Here is an 8,017-nt window from a genome sequence, read left to right as displayed (position 1 = left end):
TCGCTCCCTAAGCTTACACACTACTTTAACTTAAACTAACGTACGCTAATGTCAACACACACACTCATGCCCGAGGAACGACTCTAACCTCCGACGTTAAGGAGCCGCGCGAACCGTGACAAGGCACCTCAGTTAAATTTAAGGGGCTCCGGAAAGGCTCAAAATCATGAAAAGTTCAATTTTTACTTTTTTGCGTTTTCTGAATCTGCAGACTATTACCTTGTAATAGATATATAATTTATTCAATTCCGAAGACTACAACTATTTTTAAATTTTTTTTGAAATGTGTTCTACATGGGCGTGACCCACTGTGGCGCTGTTAAACTGCTGTCAAATGGTGTTATTATTAACGTCCGTGTTCATCAGGTACATTTTAGTGATGTGAGATAAAGTATGTGTTGTGGCTAAACCTATTTTCAGAGACTTATCAGCACCTGAACTGTTGAAAAAGTGTATTCACGGAAAAACTCAAAACCCCAATGAAAGTGTAAATAGTGTTATATGGTCGAGAATCCCCAAGACTGTATTTGTTGGAATAGAAACACTTCACTTTGGTGTGTATGATGCTGTTGCGACTTTCAATGATGGCAACATTGTAAGGTGCAAGGTATTTAGAAATATGGGAATGAAGATACGTTCTAACATGGTACGAGCGATGCTTGCTTTAGACAAGGAACGCCTTCGGGCTGCAGACAGGGCTGTAAAGAGTCTAGAAACACAAGCAAGAGTAAACAGGAGGAGGAACAAGAGGAAGCTGGAGGAGGAGTTTGCAGAGGATGAAGATAATCCATCCTATGGACCTGGAATGCACTAAAAAGTTAATCCAATCTTTGTCGCTCGATTCCCAAAACTTTTATTTTCTCATACTAATTACATGTTTTCTAAGGATCTTCCAAACATATTTGTTTCAAACTTTCAGTAAATGTTACACAGTACCTTTTGCATAATTTAACACAGCCTTTTTCCAAAAAACTGTATATTTTTGAATATATAAATAAAAAATTGCAAAAAAATGTTGTGAGTTTTCATTACAATTGAAAAAAATAATCTTTAATAACTGAACTAAAATTTTGTAAAATCCCTGTGTTAAGTTGTAGCCCATATTCCAATAAATAATCTGTAAAAAGTTCAACTTTCTACCTCAAATACTTTGTGAGGAAAGATGTAATTTATAAGCGTTATTTTAACATTGCAAGTATAGGGCGTTCCGGAGCCCCTTAAGGCGTGTTAGATCTTTCGACGCCCGGCGTTAACTATAACGCCGAACAAATGGAGTTGGCTGTTCTGTGGATCGCGCATTAGAATCTTCCTGTGTGCTTTTAATTGTTAGTTACTCTTCAGTTCAATTACCTACATCATTTAAATATAAAATCACATTTACATTAATTGACACATATTTTTTTATGGGAAATGCACATCTTTGTTTCTAATTATATAGCGCATGCAAAATTCCAGTTTTTATTACAAATACAAATTCTTAATTATCGATATTTTATGAAAGATTGTTGATACAGGTTATTTAAATCAAGAAATCATTACAAAATAAATTTGTTGGACGAACTATGAAAATCAAATACTGTTTGTCTGGACTGTTCTTTGTTTTATACCACAGATGTGGTCTCACACGAACCAGAGTTGTCAGCGTCGTAGACGCATGGAAAACAATTTTCGCGGCATAGAGCAAGCATAGCATACAAATGCTGCACTTTTACAGTTGTTATCGTACCACTACAATCTGAATACAATAGAACTCGTCTAAAGTCAGGTCAAGGGGTCTGTCGAGAGAAATGAAGACACTTAAGCCGCCAGACGTGCTGGAACTAATGCACGAAGCTGTGTCACACGCAACTGCCGAACGGTGGCGGGAAACAGAACAGCACGCCATAAGGAAAGAGGAGAAAATGTGGCATTTTGTTGAGAGCGTGGAGTCTGTTGATCGCCACGTTCCAAACGTAGCAGATAGCAGTTCCAATACTGAAATGTATTCCCCGGATTCGGAGGTGGAAGGAGTTAGAGATTACTTGACGAATGGCTGTTAGTAATTACTGATTACTGTAATTGCAGATGTTTTATATGCTATGTTTAAAACAGTATGTAAACCTTGGTTTCACACCTGCAGGACATTCTGCTTTTTCCAATTGCCGTTTATATTCCACCTCTGTGGCAGTTTTTTTCATCATATACTCCAGTTTTCGTTCCTTGACCCTGACGTCCTCCATTTCCTGTTTTCTTTTTCGTACACATAACGCATTAACTGTACTTAGGGAACCATTTGCTCCCCTGTTCCACTCGCAAATAGCGCTAGGGAAAAGCGACTATCTATACTGTGATGTCACCGCCAGACACCACACTTGCTAGGTGGTAGCTTTAAATCGGCCGCGGTCCATTAGTACATGTCGGACCCGCGTGTCGCCACTGTCAGTAATTGCAGACCGAGCGCCACCACACGGCAGGTCTAGACAGACGTACTAGGACTCGCCCCATTTGTACGGACGACTTTGCTATCGACTACACTGACGAAACCTTTCTCTCATTTGCCGAGAGATAGAATAGCCTTCAGCTAAGTCCATGGCTACGACCTAGCAAGGCGCCATTAACCATTTCTAGAGAGCGTCTCACTTGTATCATCCAGAATGCTGTATACAAATGATGGATTAAAGTTAAGTATTTCAGCAGCTACGTACTTTTCTTTATAGCATTCATAACGTACCCTGTTTCAGACCTAACGCCAGCCGGCGTGTGTAAACGCGTGCCTTTCGGTTACCCGTCACTGAGGACTGGCTGTCTTGTCAGTCCACTACATATACGCCTCCGTATGAGTCCTAATTTCTCATGTCTTGTCTTCGTGGTCCTTACGCGAGATGTGTGTTGGCGGCTGAGGACTTATTCTGCAGTCAGCTTCAGATGCCGGTTCTCTAAAGTTTATCAACAGTGTTCCCCAAAAAGAACGTATGCTTCCCTACAAGGATTTCTGTTTGAGTTCCTGAAGCAGCTCCGTAGCACATGTATGTTGTTCGAACCCACCGGCAACAAACCTCTGAATTGCTTCGATGTCTTCCTTTAATTCGACCTAGAATGGATCCCAAACATTTGAGCAGTACTCAAGAATAGGTCGCACTAGTGTCCTGCATGGGGTTACCATCCTGCCGAGGAAAAACAGATAGCTTGTAAGGGTGTACATGGTCCCCAAGGATAAATGTATACTTGTGTTGATACCTCGTGCCTCCCAGACTGACGAATTCACCCAGGAATGCCACGAAAACATTCCCCAGGCCACAACGCTCTCTTCTCCGGCCTCGAACCTTTGACGATTGTTTCAGGGATATACACACCAAAGGCCAGTTCTCCAATAATGGAGCATAAAATGTGATTCATCTGAAAAGGCCACCTGTTGTCACTCAGTGGAAGTCGAGCTGTAGTATTGGCATGCAAATTCTAGCTTTTTTCGCCAATGAACGGCAACCAATATGGGCGCATGAACAAGGCATCTGCCGCAGAGGCTCATACGTACCAACGTTCGCTCAACGATCATGGAAGAGCCACTGCCTGTAGCCTCTTGGTTCACCTGGGCGGTCAATTGCTCAACAGCAGCACATCTATTCACTAGTACACATCATCTTCACAGTCATCGTCCCCGCCCCCCCCCCCCCCCCGCCCTCTCCTGTAGTCTATGGCCTGTGGTGTACCATAGTTGCCTCGATGCTGGTTTTGGATAGTACCATTTTACCATACATGGTATACTTCAACCACGGCATGATGTGAACGATTTACAAATTTAGAAGTTTCGAAAATGTTTCCATCCTTGGCCTGAAAGCCAATGATCATGCCCTTTTGGACGTCAAATAAATCGCACCGTTTCCGCATTACGACAACTACTGCACTGTTTTCCGCGTCCCCCCGACACGCTTTATACAGGGTGATTCAAAAAGAATACCACAACTTTAGGAATTTAAAACTCTGCAACGACAAAAGGCAGAGCTAAGCACTATCTGTCGGCGAATTAAGGTAGCTATAAAGTTTCATTTAGTTGTACGTTTGTTCGCTTGAGGCGCTGTTGACTAGGCGTCAGCGTCAGTTGATGCTAAGATGGCGACCGCTCAACAGAAAGCTTTTTGTGTTATTGAGTGCGGCAGAAGTGAATCGACGACAGTTGTTCAGCGTGCATTTCGAACGAAGTATGGTGTTAAACCTCCTGATAGGTGGTGTATTAAACGTTGGTATAAACAGTTTACAGAGAATGGGTGTTTGTGCAAAGGGAAAAGTTCTGGACGGCCGAGAACGAGTGATGAAAATGTAGCACGCATCCAGCAAGCATTTGTTCGCAGCCTCAGCTCGAACAAGAAGCACAACAATTCATACATTTCAGCAGGATGGAGCGCCACCACATTGGCACTTATCTGTCCGTAACTACCTGAACGTCAACTACCCGAGGCGATGGATCGGCCGCCAGGCAGCCCGTGACAGAGCACTTCATCACTGGCCTCCAAGAAGCCCTGATCTTACCCCCTGCGATTTTTTCTTATGGGGGTATGTTAAGGATATGGTGTTTCGGCCATCTCTCCCAGCCACCATTGATGATTTGAAACGAGAAATAACAGCAGCTATCCAAACTGTTACGCCTGATATGCTACAGAGAGTGTGGAACGAGTTGGAGTATCGGGTTGATACTGCTCGAGTGTCTGGAGGGGGCCATATTGAACATCTCTGAACTTGTTTTTGAGTGAAAAGAAACTTTTTTAAATACTCTTTGTAATGATGTATAACAGAAGGTTATATTATGTTTCTTTCATTAAATACACATTTTTAAAGTTGTGGTATTCTTTTTGAATCACCCTGTATAATCTCCACTGCTTGTGGCTACCACCTGACGTGCACCAGTGGCTATTGCACGCGACGTCGAACACGGGCAGTGATCACATTCATGTTACTAAACCGTGTATAAGGTAAACGTGTGTTTATTATTAACTTTGAGGTTTTTACGTATGTGGTGCTTTTTCATTCATTTTCTTAATAAAGACCTGCTGTAGCGTAGGCCTACATGTGTTTTGTCTAACGGCCAGAAAGGCTACTTTTTCTGGGTCACTTTATCTTGTTCTTTGCCAATGGCCTTGCCGCACTGGTAACACCGGTTCCCGTCAGATCACCGAAGTTAAGCGCTGTCGGGCTGGGCTAGCACTTGGATGGGTGACCATCTAGTCTGCCGAGCGCTGCTGGCTAGCGGGATGCACTCAGCCCTTGTGAGGCAAACTGAGGAGCTACTTGATAGAGAAGTAGCGGCTCCGCTCTCGGAAAGTGACATACGGCCGGGAGAGCGGTGTACTGACCACATGCCCCTCCATATCCGCATCCAACGACGCCTATGGGTGAGGATGACACGGCGGCCGGTCAGTTACCGTTTGGCCTTCATGGTCTGTTCGGGAGGAGTTTTCTTGTTCTTTGATACTCTGAATCCGTTGCCTTAATTCGGAACGTTTCGTGTCTTTTGCAACTTCTACCATAGTATGCGATGTACCACTGTTCAGCGCTGCAGTTAACAGCCGTTCAGTGCGCAGTTCAGGTGTGCGTTTGTTTCTTTGTCCTTGTAGCTTGATAAGTACACGGCTATTACAAATGATTGAAGCGATTTCATAAATTCTCTGTAGCTCCATTCATTGACATATGGTCACGACACACTACAGATACGTAGAAAAACTCATAAAGTTTCAGGTTCCTGCCGCCAGAGCGCTCGAGAGCGCAGTGAGACAAAATGGCGATAGGAGCCGAGAAAGCATATGTAGTGCTTGAAATGCACTCACATCAGTCAGTCATAACAGTGCAACGACACTTCAGGACGAAGTTCAACAAAGATCCACCAACTGCTAACTCCATTCGGCGATGGTATGCGCAGTTTAAAGCTTCTGGATGCCTCTGTAAGGGGAAATCAACGGGTCGGCCTGCAGTGAGCGAAGAAACGGTTGAACGCGTGCGGGCAAGTTTCACGCGTAGCCCGCGGAAGTCGACGAATAAAGCAAGCAGGGAGCTAAACGTACCACAGCCGACGGTTTGGAAAATCTTACGGGAAAGGCTAAAGTAGAAGCCTTACCGTTTCGAACTCATTGATGGGGACATGCTGCGCCGAGTGTGGGAGGAACTTGATATCGTCTTGATGTCTGCCGAATCACTAAAGTGGCACATATCGAACATTTGTGAATGCCTAAAAAAACTTTTTGAGTTTTTGTATGTGTGTGCAAAGCATTGTGAAAATATCTCAAGTGGTAAAGTTATTGTAGAGCTGTGAAATCGCTTCAATCATTTGTAATAGCCCTGTATAAGTACCGCATGTGAAGATAAACGTCTATGTAAATACGAGTTTTCACGAAACCTGTATCACCCACGTGTCATTTACACCAGATCAAGCAATCGGTACGAAGCGCAACCCTTGAGCGTAGAAAGCGCTGCGAGAACACTTCTCGCCTCTACTCCACGACTGTTATTCTACCCGCAGCGGTCACGGTGTTTCTCCCTTGGCACCGAATGCTCCCCACTGCTCAGGGAACGAGAAAAATCGAACAGATTTTAGTTTTAGTTTTAGTCTGCGGGTGATGTAACTTAATTTTGGATTTATAACTAAAAATGTACTGTATTTCACTGTAAACGTTTCACTTCCTTTTCATCGACGGGTGTGCCACACCTGGCTCTTGTCTTAGATAAGTGCTCACATAAAAAAAAAGACGTGTGATGTGTGAAAATAACAGGTCATGAATGAATGATTTTGTGAAAAATTTTGACTATGTCGCAAATTGTAGGGAGGAGCGCGGGCGGTATTTGAAATTTTCGCAAGGTGCGACAAAATCCCTGCAGCCGGCTCTGCGCCGATGCGCGTACTTTAACGCAAAAAGGCAAGGCAACCTCCGAGTGTGACTGTGGCGCGGCGGAAGGAACTCCCGAACATGTGGTTTTCGAGTGCCCTCTCTTCAACGACGTGGCGACAACATATAGAGACAGACTTCCACACAACGAGACATACGACCTTCTAAGACAAGAAGACACTTTTCATACCTTGAATGCTCTGGCAGAAGAGGTATCACGAAAAGTTTTAATAGAGTACTTAAGGGATCAAGAGTAAATACCAAATTCTCAACCAACCAACCGATTAAGACCTGATCCCAATCCCATACCGCCTGTGCGTGGAATGGCCGACTTCTATCAGTTGGAAACCGCCACGTACGGGATTAGGGGGATGGGATCAATCACACCGATTATGACAAAGCACCAATTATGACGTAGGTTAAGTTAGTAGAGTAGGACTTAGATTAGAATACTAACATAGGAAGCTGCAGCGATTACTAACCTCGGCCGGCCCAGTGCCAGGGGCACGCTCCTCGGGGTTAGCTCGGGGAGCCTGGCCACTCCAAGTAGGTTTGTACTTACTGGCACACCTGTGACGGTGCAGTTAGTAGTCATTTCTAGGTTAGAAGTAGGTAAAATTAAACTGCCCATTGCTACCGTAGGAAATTAACACCAGCTCAGGAACTTAAAAAGTAGTAGTTCACTAATACAAATTGTAGGTAAATTAAAGTGTTCATTGTTACTGTAGGAATTCAACACTAGCTAAGGAACTTAAAAGTAGCTCACAAACACTAATTGTAATATTAGCTGCAAAAATATTTTTCAGACTTATGTAATAATTATGGCCCACTAATCATGTTAGGAGGTGGGCTAAATATGTATAATTAATATTGTTGTTAATAAAAAAAAACAGAGTCCAAAAAAAAAAGTAGCAGTGTTTAACTTTCTACATGAAACGCCGGTATGATTCCGGAAATTGCCATAGGCGACAGTGTGTGTTCTTGTTACGGTTGAGCTTTTCTTCCAGCACGCTCGTACTTCGGCGAACGCCATACAAGCCCGCATGGCATACGGGGCAGCGCACCTGTCGACCCGACACCGGTGACATCGATTCACGCCCGTGCGCATTACGGTTTCACCAAAGGGCAGGGCCGCGATAGCGCAGGACACAACTCTGCATTAATCGAGA

General features: G+C 43.8%; 1 pseudogene; it reads left to right on the top strand.

Annotated features, from left to right (window-relative positions):
- The first annotated feature begins 5,098 nt into the window (after positions 1 to 5,098).
- LOC126097523 (5S ribosomal RNA) lies at positions 5,099 to 5,216 on the top strand (annotated as a pseudogene).
- The last annotated feature ends 2,801 nt before the right edge of the window (positions 5,217 to 8,017 follow it).

This window comes from Schistocerca cancellata, chromosome 1 (assembly GCF_023864275.1).
Source record: "Schistocerca cancellata isolate TAMUIC-IGC-003103 chromosome 1, iqSchCanc2.1, whole genome shotgun sequence".
NCBI lineage: Eukaryota > Metazoa > Arthropoda > Insecta > Orthoptera > Acrididae > Schistocerca > Schistocerca cancellata.
The sequence above is the reverse complement of the archived record's forward strand: the minus strand, read 5'-3'. Positions and strand labels throughout refer to the sequence as shown.